Raw genomic sequence first — 18,303 nt, forward strand, 5'->3', positions numbered from 1 at the left:
CGAGCGATGTGCATGCGAGGATTCCCATTGAAATCAATGGGAAGCACTTCAAATCCTTGAATTTCACAGATGGGAGTTTTTTTGCTTGAAAACCACATTGTATCCACTGGCAAATTGCACGTTGATGAGTTTTATGGCCTGATATCACTCGCCCACGTGTAGGTAGCCTAATAGACATGTAGGGGAATCTTTGTTACAATCCTCAACATGTAAATGGCATCTGACCATGGCCTAAAAATCAATCTTTAGTCATCTCTAGCACTTAATGAAAGAATATTCATGGCAGTGCTTCTTTTATGTAGTTCGCCCCTAGTATAACTGGTCATGGGGTAGTTTCTCACCTGCGCTCAGGGTTCTGCTTTCCTGCTCCATTCAGGGTGCAATACAGGGGATCCCCAAGACCAAACGGCTCCACTTCTGAACAGACTCAAATAGCCCCATATGGATGTTATTGACTAATAGGGTTCGTTTAGTTTACGCTCAGGTGCCCAGCTTTGGGTCAGAAAGAAATCTGGTACTTTGAGCCGGATCTGTGACAGATGAAAAACCGGCCTTACCATCTGAAAAATTCCCTTTCGTTGGGTCATGTGATCATGGTGTCAGTCCCCTGGAAATTTCCAACCTTTATGCTCTTTGAAAGGGGAGGGGGGGGGGTCGCTACTAGAACTTCCTGCGGATGAAGTTATATGGGCTGTACTCCCATAATGAATCACATTACTGATGATTAGGGGCTCCTGTCAGGTATAATAATGATAGTTCATCCTCCTGACTGTAGACTTATGGTCTTATTTAGGTGAAAGTAGAGGTTAATATTTACACTGTCCACCCAGCAGGCAAGGATGGCATAGCCTCCAACTAAGGCCAGGGGACAGAATTATCCGTTCTTTATGATCCAAATCTGGTTTTGGCTTTAATACTTGTATTAAAAAAAACCTGCATAGAACCTGCACGTGGGACAGCACCCCGAGGATCCATGAGTGTGCAGGTTCCTCTGTCCTTGGAGTGACTATTAGCACACCCAAATGCTTCCTGTGCCGGATAGCTATGCAACAATATTTTGGCCAATGGTTCTGACCCATTACCATGGGCTACTTTCAACTGGAAATGGCTATAATGATGCAGAAACCTCAAGGCTGTTATTACACAAGTGCTAGCGCTCACATTTCTCAATTGTTGGGCTGAACCTGCAATGCAGACGCAGCCCGGCAATTAATGCCATCACCAGAGCATTATTAGCGCACATGTAATAACCTAAGCCTAGGTGCACACCAGCATTAGGTGTGAGCTGCACCCAAGAAACAGGCCAGAATAGGACAATTTTTTTAACACACACACCTACCTATAATGTGCTATCCATGGACCAAGAAGTACAGCACATAGCCCCCAAATAGGTCAGTGAGTAGCAAGCCCAAAAGGTACCTTTACACAGGAAGATTACAGCCCAAAATAATTGTGGGAAACAGCAATTTTCACAGATAGATTGCCTGTGTCCACACGGCCACCTACAGGGCTCAGGTTAAAATTTGTAATATATATATTATGCACCCAATAGCTGTCCTGTGTAAAAGGTACCTTAACCCTTTCCAGTCCAATGTCGGGCCTGCCCCGACATCATTTTCCTCCACAGCTCCAATGTCGGGGCAGGCCCGACACTGCAGTGCAGGAGTGCATCTGCACCCGATCGGCAGACACAACGGGTGCAGATACACTCCTGCACTGGTCTCCATCGAGGACCCGATAGGGTTTTTAAACCTTTCTGCCTTCTCCTTTAAACATTACATAGCGCTATGGAGGGGGGGGGGGGGGGGGTGCTGCTTACCTGTCCGGTGTCTTCTACATTCTCCCTTCTGTCTCCCGGCTTGGCGATCATGTGACTGCTGGGTGCCACCTGACCCCAGCGGTCACATGATCGCCGAGCCGGGAGGCAGAAGGAGAATGCGGAAGACGCCTGACAGGCAAGCAGGTCCCTCCACGGTGCAGTGAGAACTCTGTCAGTTCAGGAGGGTGCAGGGAAAATGTATTTTTTCTCACCCATTTTCCCCAGCTCCAATTTATTTGGAGCTGGGGAGAATGGGTGAGAAAAAAATAAATTGATTGGAAAGGGTTAAGGCCGCTCACAGCCCGCTTTTTAACGCTGCGGTATGCTTCCATTAATTTCAAATGGAGCTTCGCAGGCCAGAGCTTGTATGCAGATTTTCTAGCGCCGTTTGTTGTATTTTCGGGTGTTTTAGTGCTTGTAAACGCACCTCACTACCCATCACAATGATGGGGTGCGTTAAAGACGCTGTGCCATGTGTTTGTAAATGCAGCAGCCCACGGCTAGTTTTACACGGGGGAGAATCTCACACGAGTTCTCTGCATTGTGAGATGTGTGACTATGAACTCCATTCTTTTCAATGCAGTCAGTCATACACATGAGTGATGTTTTCCCTCAGAGTGATGTGAGGAAAAAGGAAAAAAAATAAATCATTGTAGCAGGTTCTATTTTTTTGCATTCCTCGGGACACATGGCCCATTGCTTTCATCAGGATCTTAAAAACATTGGCTCTCACATACCGTGCCATGTTCATGCGAGGTTTCCCACTGAAATCAATGGGAAGCACTTCCGATCCTCTACCGTGAATTTTAAGTGCTTTTCTACAACTGTTCTCCACGGCATTTCTTCTGACATTTCTCAAGTCCTACTGAGTAACCTATGGGGGGGGGAAACTCCAGAAATATACATCATGCCCCTAGCATGCTGCATTCTAGAAAAATACCAAAACGCTTGGTATGTAGAGCATTTTATCTTCCTACAGACTAATATCGGACTGCAGCATTTAAGCAAAGTTTAAAAAAAAAAAAAGAAAAAAAGCACACAACAGCATTTTTCAGAAAATCCTCATCATGTATGAACCCAGCCAAACAGCGTTTCTAGGAAAACCCCTCTGAAGAGGATTCTCGATGCTTCTCCTTTTTAGGGCTATATTCCCTCAGCCCAATAATCGTCATGCGGGGGGTTTAACCGCTTACAGGCTATAAGAATTCTATCTTGGTTACAATAGAAATCAGCTCTACAAGTAATAAGCTTATACACAAAAGTCAATCTGAGCAAGCAGAACTGTAATGTAAAGCACAGGGGTGGGACGGAGTAGCAACCTCAACCTCTGCTGAGATAAGAGGATTTCGGATTCCCCTAGACAACAATTTAGCTTGAGTCACTGACAATAGTTGTGACCGAAGGAAGCAGAACTGCAATGTAAAGCAAGGGGGTGGAGAAGAAGCCTGAACCTCTCATAAGACATCTATGCTGGAGTCACTGATCACAGCCGTGCCCTGAAGCGAGCATACAAATAGGGCCAATTGACTTATTACAGTCATGTTTTAGTTCTTGTTGAAAGTTTTCCAAAACTGCACCAAAACTACGAGTAAATAAACCTTGTAAAAGCCCACACAAGCACTGAAATAGGAAACAGTTTATGAAAACAACAAGGCTGGTCACAGAACTGCGAGATAAAGTATTGTAATCCCCCTTTTCTACAACTATCCAATAATCCAGAACCTGATAATCCAGCAGGTCCCATTGCTGCTGGACTTAAATGAATTTTAATCTGTCTGTCGTTTGTAATCTCTCCCCTTGTGTTTTATTACATCACATACTGTAATAAGATCAGCCCCGGAGGCTGAAAGAACGCCAACTCAACAAGTGTACACTTTAGGAAGAGCGATATTGACAGGAGCCGACAAGGTAAACATCACGAGCGAGGTGTAACGTGCCTGGGACCTGGCTGCGGTTGGCTCATCCACTAGCTTTCCAGTAATAGCAGGTAAAGGAGAATAACCGTGCTACAACTTGTTACTATTTCCTCTCGAACTCCATGCACAGTTATGAAAACTGTCACACTTCATTAAACCCAGGTGGGAAACATCCCGGCTGCAAACCACAAACTTTTCAGGAACGCAACAAAAGAAAATTGCTGCTAGAAAATCCCAGATCACTAATATTCTACATAACATTTCTGAAGGAAAACCAAAAACCACTATAGGCATCAACTTTACATTTCCAATTAGAGCCCACACACAGCTTTCCTAGACCCCTGAATGGCTAGTCAGCTAGCGACACCAAAGTAGGAGTTATGACTGCCTAACTAGTGAACTGGGCATTAAGAGGAGTCTAGGAAAGCTGCATCACTACATCTAAAGAAAGCTGAGAGTCAAGTCACTAGGCCATGTGGTCACTCATTGGGTGACCCCCGATCATCATGAGCCCCTCTTGGTATTTCTTCACAATACCACCTTAGAGCGGGGCTGAAATGCAGCATCTGCACAGCTTGATTACCCATGGCCACAGCCTCACCATTCTAGCAATGGTGGGTGATCCCATTGTCAGACCCCTGTGGATTAGCAAGTGCCGGTGTATCCCTGTACAGGTAGAGAGGAGTACAGAGATGGTTAGGCCAAAAACTAATACCAGGTCTCTGCTGTTCCCCCTCCAGGCTTCCCATGACCTTATTACTTGTGCCGTGAATATGCAGACTATCCCGCTGTATAATTATATAACGAAAGAGAATAATTTAAGCCATTGAAGAGGAAGAGCCAAGTCTCCAGTTAAATGGTGCATGTAAGGGCTTTCAGGTTACTCCCAAGTCATTTCCCGTTGTCAAGTCATTACACAATTACGTGTAGAGAAGCTCCATATTCTTCCCGTGTCCAGGGCTGAAGATCTGATCACACATAGCGATCATCACCACCATTATGACTATTCAGAGTAACATTAACCTTCCACAACCATCACTGAGCAGACAGCGAAGAGTTACACAGCACTGACTACAGAGGATGGGCGGCCATGCACTGGACATAATGGCCCTACAAACAGCTGCTCTCTGGGCTGTCGATTCAAGTCCTAATTTGAAGGTCCGCCATTAATTAACTCCATACTCTCTAAAGTGCAACAATTTCCTGATTTTTCTCAGCTGTTTACCCTTTGGTTTAGAATCATTTGTCTCCTGCTCTTCATGCACCAAATTCACTCCACAGCTGAACTCACAATCATTCTGCTGGCTAGTTGTAGAAACCATCAGCAAGCTTGCAAGCATACATCCACTAACAATTTATCTTAGCGCCTTTAACATGGAATGCCTTTGGCTCAGATTCTTGCTGGATCATGGGAATCTGAACAATAAGTCGCTACGGGTAAGGCCCCCTGTCCACGGCAGTGATTTCGTCGGCGGTAAACCACCGGCAAGTCCCGCCAGCTTATGCTTTCCATAGCATTGCTATGGAAAGCACCGGCCCCGTGCGGCCGGCAATTCGCGGCATGCTGCGAATTGCCCCGCTTCTCCACGGTCAGCCTATCTATCAGATTAGCCTGACCGGCGGCGATTCGGTGGCGGCTCCTGTGGCGGAGCTCCACCACGGGATACTGCAACACTTGTGGACAGGGGGCCTAAATTGTGGCAGCGACTTAATGAACAATAATTATATCATAATTAGTTTGCTTATTGTTTGTAAATTAGGTTTTCACATCTGCATAAGCCCAGACCACTGACCCATGTAAACAGGCAGTCCATCTACAAATGACTGCCTGTTTACTATGAATGGAGGTAGGCTTAAGGAGAGATCTCCAGTCCGCTCCGCCTCCATTCACTGAGCGATCGCTTCTGCGTCATCACTGGGATGACTGTCGGGCACTTTAGTGCCAACCAACCCAGAGAAACTGCCCTTAGCTCCTACAACGCTGGTCTCCAACATTGGAAGTCACCTACTTCACCCGTAGAAGCCGCTCAGCTGAAAACTGCATTACAAAACCGCCATAATTCATGGTAAAACGCATGCAGTTTTCAGACTGCAATTGTGATTGTTCTCCGTAACAGAAACCAAGTAATCTTGCAGATATCATAACTTTTAATAGTTAACAAAAATACATGATGTTGTTGCAAGCTTTACTAATGAAACTTGTCTGGATTGGGCATATATACAAGTATATACAAATGTTCACATAAAGGCACCGGCATAGTAAGACTAATTTGCACTGCAATTAACATGCATATTAAAAACACCATAGAAACACAGTAAGACAACGGCGCTTACGAGTCTAAAAGAACAGGCAAGGTGGCCATACACTTTAGATATCCATTAGCTGAATGATTATTCAGCTAGAAGCCATTAAAGGGGTATATTCCTATCTCTGCTTTTCATAGTCGAGGTGGTAAACCGCAGTCATGGCTACCAGCCACCCGGCCGGAGCAAGAGGAAAGGACCAAGCACTTGCAGTTTCCATAGCTTTCATTGAAGTGAAGGAGCTGTGGAAACCGCATAGCACAATGTTACGTTGTTTCCGTAGTCCCATTCACTTCAATGAGAGCTAAAGAAACAGCTCTGCGCCAAGTTCTTTCAAAAGTGGTTGAAGCACAGCAGCCATGTTTTCCCCATCTCTGCCATGAAAAGCCAAGATGGGAATATCCCTTTAACCTCCCATACACATGGAGAACACAGTGTCAGCTGAACAGAGCCTACATGTGTTCTCCATGGGGAGAGGAGAGTAAGCTGCTGCCAGACAACTCGGGCAGAGACCGATCTCCCATGAGAAGAAGCAGGCAAGCTGCACTTGAACATGTTTGATCCTTTCTGCCCCCCGATATCTGCTTGCATAGGGAGATTCGGGACACCCTCTTTATGTTAGATGGATGGTGGGTCCGGCTAACAGGAGGGTTCAGCCAACATTTATCCAGAGTATATGACCCCTTTTAGACTTTACACCAGGCGCTGTGCAGTCATCTGATGTAGGAGAGACCGCACTTCACAAAAACAGTTTACAAGAGCAAACTGTGTAGACACTGAACAAGAAGGGGGCGCACCTGCATTTTCTGTGCATTAAAGGGTTAACACCTGACTGAGAAGGTTTATACACCAATCAAATAAAACTCGCTTTACAATACCGGCAGCTTTAAATACCTGCTGGTCACACCGTGCAGTTTTATGGGTTGTAGAACAGGAGACGCTAAATCTCCTATAAACACTATACAATTTGTCAGCGGATTAGGCAGGGTTGGCTACTAGAATGGCCTAATTCTACACTGCAATAGATATACATGTTCACTGTATACAGCGAAGGAAGCCAGTGGTCACATTAATGGGAGTTTTTTGTAAATCAAGCTTAAAGAGGTTTTCTTCTAATTCGCTCCTGATGACCCATCCTCAGGATGGATCATCAATATCAGATTAGTGGAGGTCTGCTGCTGGAGGGTAACACTAATCAGCTGTATGAAGTGGCCTCAAGAAAGCACCGTGGCCGTTTTGGTGCTGAGCAGGCATATTGTCTAGTGGTTGTGCCTGGTGTAGCAGCTCAATTCCATTCACATGAATAGGACTAATGCCTTTTTTACATGAGCGGATTCTTTTTTTTAGTAGTTATAACGATTTTTCAACATTAATCGGAACATCAACCCCTGGGTAGCGGTCGGCGCTCGTAATTACAAGTGCAGTTCTCATGGAAGTCAATGGGAGACGCACCTGCAATCAAAAGCGTAGATCCTCCTGATTTCGATGAGAGCTGCAATCACCGGCCATCAATATCTTGGAAAGCTCCTTTAAAGGGGTTGTCCCGCGCCAAAACGGCTTTTTTTTTTTCAATAGGCCCCCCGTTCAGCGCGAGACAAACACAAGGGATGGGTTAAACAAAAAAAAACAAAACCCCCGGATAGTACTTACCCAAATCCCCGCTCTGCGGCGACTTCTTACTTACCTTACCAAGATGGCCGCCAGGATCTTCACCCACGATGCACCGCGGGTCTTCTCCCATAGTGCACCGTGGGCTCTGTGCGGTCCATTGCCGATTCCAGCCTCCTGATTGGCTGGAATCGGCACATGTGACGGGGCGGAGCTACAAGGACCAGCTCTCCGGCACGAGCGGCCCCATTCACCAGGGAGAAGACCGGACTGCGCAAGCGCGTCTAATCGGGAGATTAGACACTGAAATTAGACGGCACCATGGAGACGGGGACGCTAGCAACGGAACAGGTAAGTGAATAACTTCTGTATGGCTCATATTTAATGCACGATGTACATTACAAAGTGCATTAATATGGCCATACAGAAGTGCTTAACCCCACTTGCTTTCTCGGGACAACCCCTTTAAGTAGTGAGGAAGAGTTCTGAAACTTTCTAATAAGCTTTAGATTCCTCACCATTTTCACGATGTTCATTTACGGTCAATGCATGGGAACATTCTTGTTTAGGTGCTCAGCTTCAACTGGATGCGATCTGGGTAACAACCATGAAAGCCATCAATGAATGAAGTTGCTGAACTTTAAAGTGACCCTCTGGACCTGGAGCAACGAAGACGGCCACATCAGCTTTTCTGACTGCCTAAGGCACTACGCGTGATTTCACCAGTGTTGGCCAGTCAGATCAGCATGTAATCTTAGGGTGCTTTTACACGGGACGATTATAGTTATTAAAAAAATAAATAAGTCGTTGGATCGTGCAAATTTGACAGATAATCTATCAGGCAAACACTGCCAACAATTCAACGACGAACAAGGATGCGTTCGCTTTTCGTTCATTTAATGCAGGTATAAAAATAATCGTTTGCAACTCGTGTGTGAACAGAGATCGTTTACTAATTCACATTCACTGGTACAGTGAATGTGAATGACTGAACACATCTGTGAAGGACTTATCTGCCTGTATAAACTGGCTCCATCAGCGAACAAGTGAATTTGTGTCATTGTATGCCTGTGCAAACGGAGCCTTTGTTTGGGGTCACATGGGTCATATTCTCGGCAGAAATCTCACGGTTTTGCCGCAGCGAAATACTTCGAGATTACCGCCGGGAGAGCACAGCTTCAAAACCCGCAGCACTTGGACGCCCAAGTGGAGAGCGCGGCCACAGCAGGAAAAAAAAAAAAAAAAAAAAAAAGAATGGACTTACTGCATCCCAGGAATCCGAGCTGCAGTGCGGGTTTTGCCACGACGGATTCGCTGCCCCGCGTGGATGAGATTTTTGACAAATCTCATCCACTTGACTGGTTAACACCAGGATTAGCGGCCGCAGGCAGATTTGCTGCAGCAAAATTCTGCGGCAAATCCGCCCCGTTTGACCCCAGGCTTAGACTAACAATGCATGCTATGCAGTTTCCATCAGGTAGCCGCTCGGCCATCTTTGCTTCTCTAATCCAGCAATGTCGCTTTAAGACTAAAGAAAAAAATAAAATACATTTTATTTAGATCGGCACTAACATTAAAGGCGTGTTCCCATCTCTGCTTTTCATGGCCAAGCTGGAAAAACCCAGCGCTCTGTCCAGACCACCTGTTGGAAAGAGATGAATGGCATTTCCGTAGCTCTCATTGAAGTGAGTGGGAGCTATGGAAACAGCGTGGCATGGTGTGCTACATGGTTTCCATAACTCGGGGAAACAAGGAAACTGTAGCGCACTCTGCTATGCAGCTTCTGTAGCTCCTATTCACTTCAATGAGAGATTCAGAAACTGTGCTCAGCTCTCTGCAGGCTCTGGCTGGGGGGCTGGAAATCACAACAGCAGTTCCCATTCAGGCTTTTCATAGCCAAGATAGAAAACACCCCTTTAGGACCACTGACAGGTGAAGAGCATATTAATTATCTGGTGACAATGGCAACTGAAAGGTTTCAAATAATGGCCCAGTTCTTGAATTTTAGGTGTTAGAAGCAAAAAAATGAGCAAAAACTAAGGATTGCGTGAGTGACTAATTGTGACGACTGGGTCAGAGCATCTCTAGAACCGCAGTGATAATACCTACCAAAAGCAAGATCATGGGCATCCAAGTATCACTGATGTTTGAGGTGGTAGAGGCTAGCCCATCTGGTTCAACCCTACAGAAGATCTTACTGAAGAACTAGGTTTTCCCATACAAAAGTTATTTGTTAACTATCCTCACAAAAGGCAGATCGCCCAAGACCCCAATCATCAGCTGGTGAGAAACCGCTACAGACAGACCACCATCTGCAGCATAGCTTTATCCCACTCAAGTAAATGGGAGAGCACTGTGCTACCAAACTGTACTACGGCACTACAGTCCAAGAGCTTCAGCTGTCGGCAGCGCCTCATAGGCTGATCAGTGGGTGACCCAGGTGGGGAATCCCTGCCAATCCGCTACTTCTCACTAACTGTCCCCCCCCCCCCCCCCCCCTTGAAAAGCCCTTTTTGGGTTATCCGAGTATACCAAGGCCATAACCCATCTAGAACAAGCAGACATTGCCACAACAGACAGTCCAGATTTGTGGCATATGTTATTAGCAGCCAGTCAGCATGGGCATTTCAGTGGTAAAACACCCGTATTAGTGAACTACATGTACTGATTGGTACCTAATAGTAGCACCTCTCTACAGTACTATACGTATTGTAATGCTCTGTACTTGTGGAAGGAGGAGTTCCATTATATTTCTGTACACCATGTACTGTAAAGCAGCTCCTATCCTCAATATAGGAAGTAATTAACAGCAGCTGTCTGGCTTAGGACTTGCTTTAGTTTTGTGCTTACTCTAGTCTTTATATTTTCTTACTTTGCGTTGACATTTTTGGGACTTGCGAACCAACTACTAGCTTCCTCAGCCCAGCTTCCTCTTCCAGGCTGCATTGTAAGTGCCCCAGTATTTCACGCCAAGTAGAAGTGTACATGTCGGTGTTACCATTTCCGAAGTCAAGGCTGCAGGCAGAAGTGTGGTCACTAGGACATAGACCAATGTCTGCAGCTCCTCTGCTCTTGCTTTAGTTAATACTTAGCCGATTTATAAAGTATATATCACATATACCAGTGTCTCAGCTACACTGGTGGCACCCCACACAGAAGGCAGTCAGTGTAGCTGGGTCACAGATAGGAACTGAACAACTTGGAGAAAGAAGAAAGCAAGACGGACAGCACTGCAGCTTCCACGCTACCCCTTCTGTTAGGATGCTCTGACGTAATGTCGCAGCCATCTCCTCCTGACCACCACCGAGCCAATAGCTGTCTCATCCCAGACAGAATGAACAGAAGGCCAGCCACGCCTGGAGCTGGAAGCTGTGTGTCATCAGCCAACAAAGAGGAGACTCATGCCAAAACACTTCTTCTGTGGAAGCAGCAGTAACACTATAGTAATAGAAAGCGGTGACTCCATCAGGACAACCCCCATCCATATGTCCTAATAGGACATCAAAGAGAGTGGCCCCCAGTGACCAGCTGCTCAACATCCACTCCACTACTGCTTATAGAAGCCAACTGAGGGGGTCCGAAGTATTAACTCTATATGCACTCATCTCTAAAAGGAAAAGGATCAGGGCTGCTAGATTTAGAGTGATGAACTCCTATATGGTACAGGTGACGATTCAGGTCACTTCTCACTAGATCACATGCTTTGTGGAGTGTGGAAAGCACCTGGAATTACCAACATCAACTTCAGTTATGGAGAAAGCTTAAGAGGTGCGACCAAACGTGGCCCATTTTCTGCACAGAAGAGGAGGGAAAAAAAATAAAAAAATTCTGCCTTACTGACTATATACAGCTGCAGGGTTTCCATGTGCATTAGGGCGGCTTCATACGAGCGCAATTTGCAGCATGACGCCTGCGTGAGATAGTCATGCGGCACGCAGCAAGTATGCAATGATATTGCAAACTTGCTGTGCACCGCCATGCACTATCTTGGCGTGTACACACGCGTAATACATTTTATTGCACGCGTATTTCGTATAATGTTCGAGAGGCTACATGGGAGCCTATAGCAGATCGGTACAACATAATGTGTGCAATATGCTGTCACTGCATGTTCGTGTGAAGGAGCCGTAAGGGTATATTGAGACAATGCAGCTGTGCACCAAATAAATAAAAATATTCTGTTCTGTTGCAATTCCACAGCTAGTGCAAGTGAACCGCATTAAAATCTTGGTCACCTGCAGCAGAACAGAATTCAGTTCTTGGTACGCTGTTCACAGCCATACTGCAAAAAAACACTCCACAACATTTGGATATACCTCAGAGGTGGAAAAAAAGGGTTTTTTAATTCAGATTGAGGCGCAGTTTAAACCAAAGCCAGATCTGAATCTAGCAGGAAATATAAAACCTTCCATTATATTCCCCATTACTCTAGAAACCACTTCTGGCTTGGGTTGAAGATCTAGAGAAAAAGAAAAAAAAAACAAAAAAAAAACCTGCTCGTGTTGCAAATTAGCTGCAGCAGAAAAATCCAAACCAAACACAACAGATTCAACCATATGAAGGAGTGACACCCATGGTGAATACACACAGCATACATCGACATGCTGCAGAAAAATCCACAGCACCAGTCAATTTATGCTGCCGATTCCTTTCCACAGCAGGTGGATGGGGCTTCGTAGTATGCCACAGTACTTTAATTGCAAAGCCATGTTCGCACAGAGCAGATTTGCAGCGGATTTCCCATGGAGCTCCTCCGCTTCTACTGTAAATGCCTCATATTTCCTATGCAAAGTGGATGAGGTTTTCAAACTCTCATTCACAGACTGTAGGGAAAAAAAAAAAAAAAAAATCAGTCGCAGAAGTTGACTTGTAGAATGGATTTTGGACCCAGAACATGTCAATTATCACAGTGGATTTTTTTTTTTTGCAGATTCCACCTCTTCAAGGGGGTTAATTCCCCAAGTTCTGCATCAAAATCGTTTGGTGCGTTTTTTTAATGCAGATCTGCTGCGGATGTCCACTGCAGACAGTCTGGAGCAAATTTCACCTTGTGTGGATATACCCTAGTACAGTCACACCATCACTGCACGTGGCTGCGTCCCTTAACTGCAGTAGATGTGGGTTAGCACGGGGCTTCTTCACCAATTCCATGCTAGAAAATAGTAAGCTGCGCCATTTCATCCTGTAAACTGACGTAATACTGAACTGCTGGCCGGAAATCAAACAGACCCAGTTATAGTCAATGGGAAGGGGGGGGGGGGGGGTCATGAGGTGGAACCGGCCAGGAGGTTGAATTGAAACAAACTTTACCCAACTCTTCCAAAAACTAAGCATTGATGGAAACATGGAAACCCTGACCTGACTCCTAACAGGTGTGAAAGCAGCCTAAAACAACTACAAGACAACAAATTTATAACATTATGAGCCTACTGGAAAGCTCCCATTACCCACACGTGACCGGGGTGAGCTCTGGAGGCGAGAGCTTGCTCTCTATTAGTTCCCTATTTAGGAAGCGCAGCTAATCCCCCTCATTTGCACCGCTGAACTATTTTTTGCTAACCAGAGAAATTACGTTTTCATTATGAATGCCAGAGCTTCAAACAGCAAGTGGAGCAGAAGGAGAGGGTACGAAGCTGGCGCGAGCCAAGTGTGGAGCTGTCAACAATTAACCATCTCACAGCCAGCAGGCCTATAACATTCAACAGCAGCAACAGACAGACCATGGCAAATACGACGACTACAATTCAGTAATATTCAGCCATAGGCACTCAGTGTTGCCATATAGTGCTTCTGTGTGGCACCTTATTCTCGCCTAGAGGCAATACTACAAGGAGAAAGTGATTACATAATTAGGCATCCGAAAAAACAATCAAGAATAGGGCATGCTGCGGATTTAAAGATACATAATGCCCCTCATCCCCCTAAAAAAAAACAAAATGGCAGCTGTGGGCCGCAGCGTGAGAAGAGAATTTTTATCAACCAACTTAACTGGTGCTAAAGTAAAATAAGGTCTAACAGGAAAAAAAAAAGGAGTACAAAGTCTTGTACTGGAAGAGTAGCATTTAGTGCCACGTACAGTCCTGCATTCCTCAGAGAAATATCAGTGCATGCCCCCGATCTAGAATAATGTGGTTTTCATAAGGAGACTACACAGCAGGGTGCGCGCAAAACAAGCTCATGACCATGACAGCCGTGTGCACAGGCCGGGCTTTAATCAGGGGTCTGGTAATGGCAGCAGGATTGGCAGGCGGCTGTCCTCATCTGCCCTTACAGTGGTCAGGATCAGGAATCCCCATAAGGTGCTTATAAAGCCTGTCACAGCAGATAGAGTATGGATGGAGAATCCGATTGGGCGAGCGCTCAACTATCGCTCCATACTTCTCATCAAGGTTGTGCTGATGGGATGGGTTCCCCTAATATAACGATCAAGGGGAAGTTCCAGCAACCAGACCGTCACCCAACCAATTCCTCTACAGCGGATAGCAGATCATGTTATTTGCTGAACACCCTGTTAATGACAAGTTCTGACTGCCTCCATTCCTGTTCAAAGATCTGTTTGTCAGTGAACGGTAAAATCTTGGATACATTGGAGACAAATGTTTCCCCTCTGAATGTAAAAGAGTAACAACTCACTGTTGTAACAAGCTGCGATATCCCAAGGGCAGCAAGTTAACACTTAATTTCCTTAGTATACTCCAAAAGGTGCCGAGGGGCATGACCAGAGACTGACGCGTTCCAGATCACCTTAGTGATGTTTAAAGGGATTGTCTGAATATTTAAATGGTCCTTTAAATATTTTACATTCCTGTAAATAGTCAGCCATGCTGCAAAACAAAAGAATCCATACTTACCCCTCTTATTTCCCTGGGAAGCAACAGGGCGGCTCCGGTGAATCTCGCACCGTCAGTGCTGGCGGAAAATCAAGTGACCACTGCAGCCAATAAGAGGCCGCAGCGTCGCGTTCCAAACTCCTAGCATCATGGTGTCCAAGACGTTAAGCACTGATGCCAGGAGAATGGAAGGTGGTGGCCTCTGACTGGCTGCAGCAATCCCTCTTAGTACCAGCAAGCGCTGGTAGGAGATGCACTGGAGTCGCCCTGCTACTTCCAGTGGGAAAAGAGAGGCAAGTATCAATTCTTTTGTATTTTATTGCATGCCCAGACTTTTTTTTTTTCCTTATACTGGGACAACCCCTTTAAGGGGTTCTCCACTTTGGACAATCCCTACTTGTTAGGATTGCTGAGAATAAGCAGAGTACACCATGCACCTTAGCACGGACGACAAGTGAGCCTTCTAATCTGTAGGAAAACCTAGCAGTACCCCTAAAAGCAGAGGTGAAGCGTCACAGTGTCCATGTAGCGCTGAATAGGACAGGTCCTCCACAGCGACAGACTATCTTTGTAACAACTCTCCTCTCAAAAGATCCTTAGCAGAGTGCACCCTATATACATAAAGTCAGACTTGACCAATAACCCACTTTACTATATTGTTTCTAACCCATTTAAAGGGTTAAGTTTCCCGGACCCAGAAATGGGACCAAGCTGATGGTTCAGGGCCGTATCAGCAGCACAATCACAGGCTAGCCCTGTCAACCCTTACTGATCAGCAGCCTCCACCTGTTTCTAAGGAAGGGGGGGGGGGCACGTACTATAGGAAGTATCACAAAGTTCAATACAGAAGTGAAAAACTTGACTTTTCTTTCATGCAACACATTCACCCAAGAGTCTTCATGTAGGTCACACATCAGACTGCTATATAGTCACACAGACTTTCTATAGGGATGACGCCCCTTCAGATTACATTCTCGGGGTTTAGACAGGATAGACGAGCACAACGTGCCAATAATAGACCCGACTCCCAGATGCCGGGCACCAGCTGTCAGCATTTTGGGATAATGAGCTGCTGCCCAGCCCTACACAAGTACGCGGCGGCATTGCTTTCCTGAAGGACACCTCCCTCCAACACGGTTTATTACTGTCCTCATAGGTGACATATTACAGACCTGTAGAGCTGATCCCTGGTACTTTGCTCTTTCACCCCGTGTGCAGCATGTTATTAAAAAAAGACATGAAACGCGTTAACATGTCTTCTGTTTACCTTCTACCATTACAATGAATGAGTCAGCTCACTGCCTGTCACAGCATCCTGTCACCTGTAAATGTAGATACCCTGCACGCTGCTGCCAGCTCCTATCCTATATGCTGGATATTACACAGCACGGCATCATGGCACTTCTCCCTGTATATTACACGATCGTCTCATTGTGTATGGCCTGTACTCCACATATTATACTGAACAGCCTGATGACTAACCTCCCCTATGGCCTGTACACTGCATCCATGTGCCTCTCCAGTACACGGCCTATATACTGGCCATCACAGTGCACAGCATCACATGTATGGAAGATGTACTAAGTACAGTAGGCGCTTCCTATAAGATGGCCTGGAAAGCAATCAGGCAACAACCAGGCCACCATGCTATCATAAGACTGCCAATATATCTTCTTACAAAGCAGAGCAAAAGGAAATGAAGTCACCCAAGATACAGAAAGATTCTAACTGTCTACGAGAACATCAGCATGGAGGACAACGGCAAAACCCGACCAAAGAAGGCCAACTGGTGTGCAGAGTGAAGACCTCCACACCAGGATAATACTGCCGTACAGGACTAGAGAGAGGGATGGGGGAGGGCAGGGAGTAGGCCGCAGAACTAGTATGGGGGGTTGGGTGCTGTCAGGGAGGAGGCACAGGACCAGTAAGGTAGGGGGGCAGGGGTATGGGTGCTGTCAGGGAGGAGCCACAGAACTAGTATGGGGGGGTTGGGTGCTGTCAGGGAGGAGGCCACAGGACCAGTAAGGTAGGGGGGCAGGGGTATGGGCGCTGTCAGGGAGGAAGCCACAGAACTAGTATGGGGGGGGGGGGGGGGGGGGGTTGGGAGTAGGCCGCAGAACTAGTATGGGGGGGGTTGGGTGCTGTCAGGGAGGAGGCCACAGGACCAGTAAGGTAGGGGGCAGGGGTATGGACGCTGTCAGGGAGGAGGCACAGGACCAGTGGGGGGGGGGGGGGGAGAAGGGGCGGGGGTATGGGTGCTGTCAGGGAGGAGGCCACGGGACCACTATGTGTGGGGGATGGTGGTCAGGGAGGAGGCCACGGGACCACTATGTGTGGGGGATGGGGCTGTCAGGGAGGGGGCCACGGGACCAGTATGGGGGGGATGGGGGCCACGGGACCAGTATATGTGGGGATGGGCTGTCAGGGAGGGGGCCACGGGACCAGTATATGTGGGGGATGGGGCTGTCAGGGAGGGGGCCACGGGACGGTATATGTGGGGATGGGGCTGTCAAGGAGGGGGCCACGGGACCGGTATATGTGGGGGATGGGCTGTCAAGGAGGGGGCCACGGGACCGGTATATGTGGGGGATGGGGCTGTCAAGGAGGGGGCCACGGGACCGGTATATGTGGGGGATGGGGCTGTCAAGGAGGGGGCCACAGGACCGGTATATGTGGGGGATGGGGCTGTCAAGGAGGGGGCCACAGGACCGGTATATGTGGGGGATGGGGCTGTCAAGGAGGGGGCCACAGGACCGGTATATGTGGGGGATGGGGCTGTCAAGGAGGGGGCCACAGGACCGGTATATGTGGGGATGGGGCTGTCAAGGAGGGGGCCACAGGACCGGTATATGTGGGGGATGGGCTGTCAAGGAGGGGGCCACAGGACCGGTATATGTGGGGGATGGGGCTGTCAAGGAGGGGGCCACAGGACCGGTATATGTGGGGGATGGGGCTGTCAAGGAGGGGGCCACAGGACCGGTATATGTGGGGGATGGGGCTGTCAAGGAGGGGGCCACAGGACCGGTATATGTGGGGGATGGGGCTGTCAGGGAGGGGGCCACAGGACCGGTATATGTGGGGGATGGGGCTGTCAGGGAGGGGGCCACAAGACCAGTATGGGGGGGGGGAGGGGTTTAGGGGTGCTGTCAGGGAGGAGGCCACAGGACCAGTATGGGAGGGTGGGGGCAGTCAGCCAGGGACCACGGGTCAAGGATGCAGCTATCAGAGGGGAGACCACAGGACCAGTATATGTGGGGGGTGGGGCTGTCAGGGAGGGGGCCACAGGACCAGTATGGGGGGAGGGGGGTTTAGGGGTGCTGTCAGGGAGGAGGCCACAGGACCAGTATGGAAGGGTGGGGGCAGTCAGCCAGGGACCACGGGTCAAGGATGCAGCTATCAGAGGGGAGACCACAGGACCAGTATATGTGGGGGATGGGGCTGTCAGGGAGGGGCCACAGGACCAGTATATGTGAGGGATGGGGCTGTCAGGGTGGGGCCACAGGACCGGTATGGGAGGGTGGGGTAGGGGCAGTCAGCAGGGACCACGGGATAAGGGATGTAGCTATCAGAGAGGAGACCACAGGGCCGGTGTAAGGAGAAGTGCAGCACCAGTCTAGGAGGAGGCTGCCGTCAGTCACGGCGCAGTAGACCGGCCGGGTGCAGTCAGTCCGGGAGTGAGAGGAGACTCCGGGGACAGTACGATGGAGACAGTCAGTCATACACTTACTAGTGACACTGGCACCCCTCTCTCTCCTGAGGCGACACAACCCGACAGTCACAGCGATAAATCACGGCTCCTCACTGACAAGACACACGGCCGCCACCA

General features: G+C 47.8%; 1 protein-coding gene across 2 annotated transcripts in view; it reads right to left on the bottom strand.

Moving 5' to 3' along the window:
- The window catches only part of MAP4 (microtubule associated protein 4), a 113,256-nt gene that overhangs the window by 92,249 nt on the left and 2,704 nt on the right, over positions 1-18,303 (bottom strand). Inside the window, exon 1 of one of the 2 annotated variants that reach the window (XM_066585497.1) lies at positions 18,205-18,302. The exons of the other annotated variant lie outside the window; for it this stretch is intronic. The gene's annotated coding sequence lies outside the window, so the exon portion shown is untranslated. Of the gene's footprint in view, positions 1-18,204; position 18,303 lie in introns of those variants that run through there. 2 annotated transcript variants of the gene reach the window in all.

This window comes from Eleutherodactylus coqui, chromosome 12, assembly GCF_035609145.1.
Source record: "Eleutherodactylus coqui strain aEleCoq1 chromosome 12, aEleCoq1.hap1, whole genome shotgun sequence".
Lineage (NCBI taxonomy): Eukaryota > Metazoa > Chordata > Amphibia > Anura > Eleutherodactylidae > Eleutherodactylus > Eleutherodactylus coqui.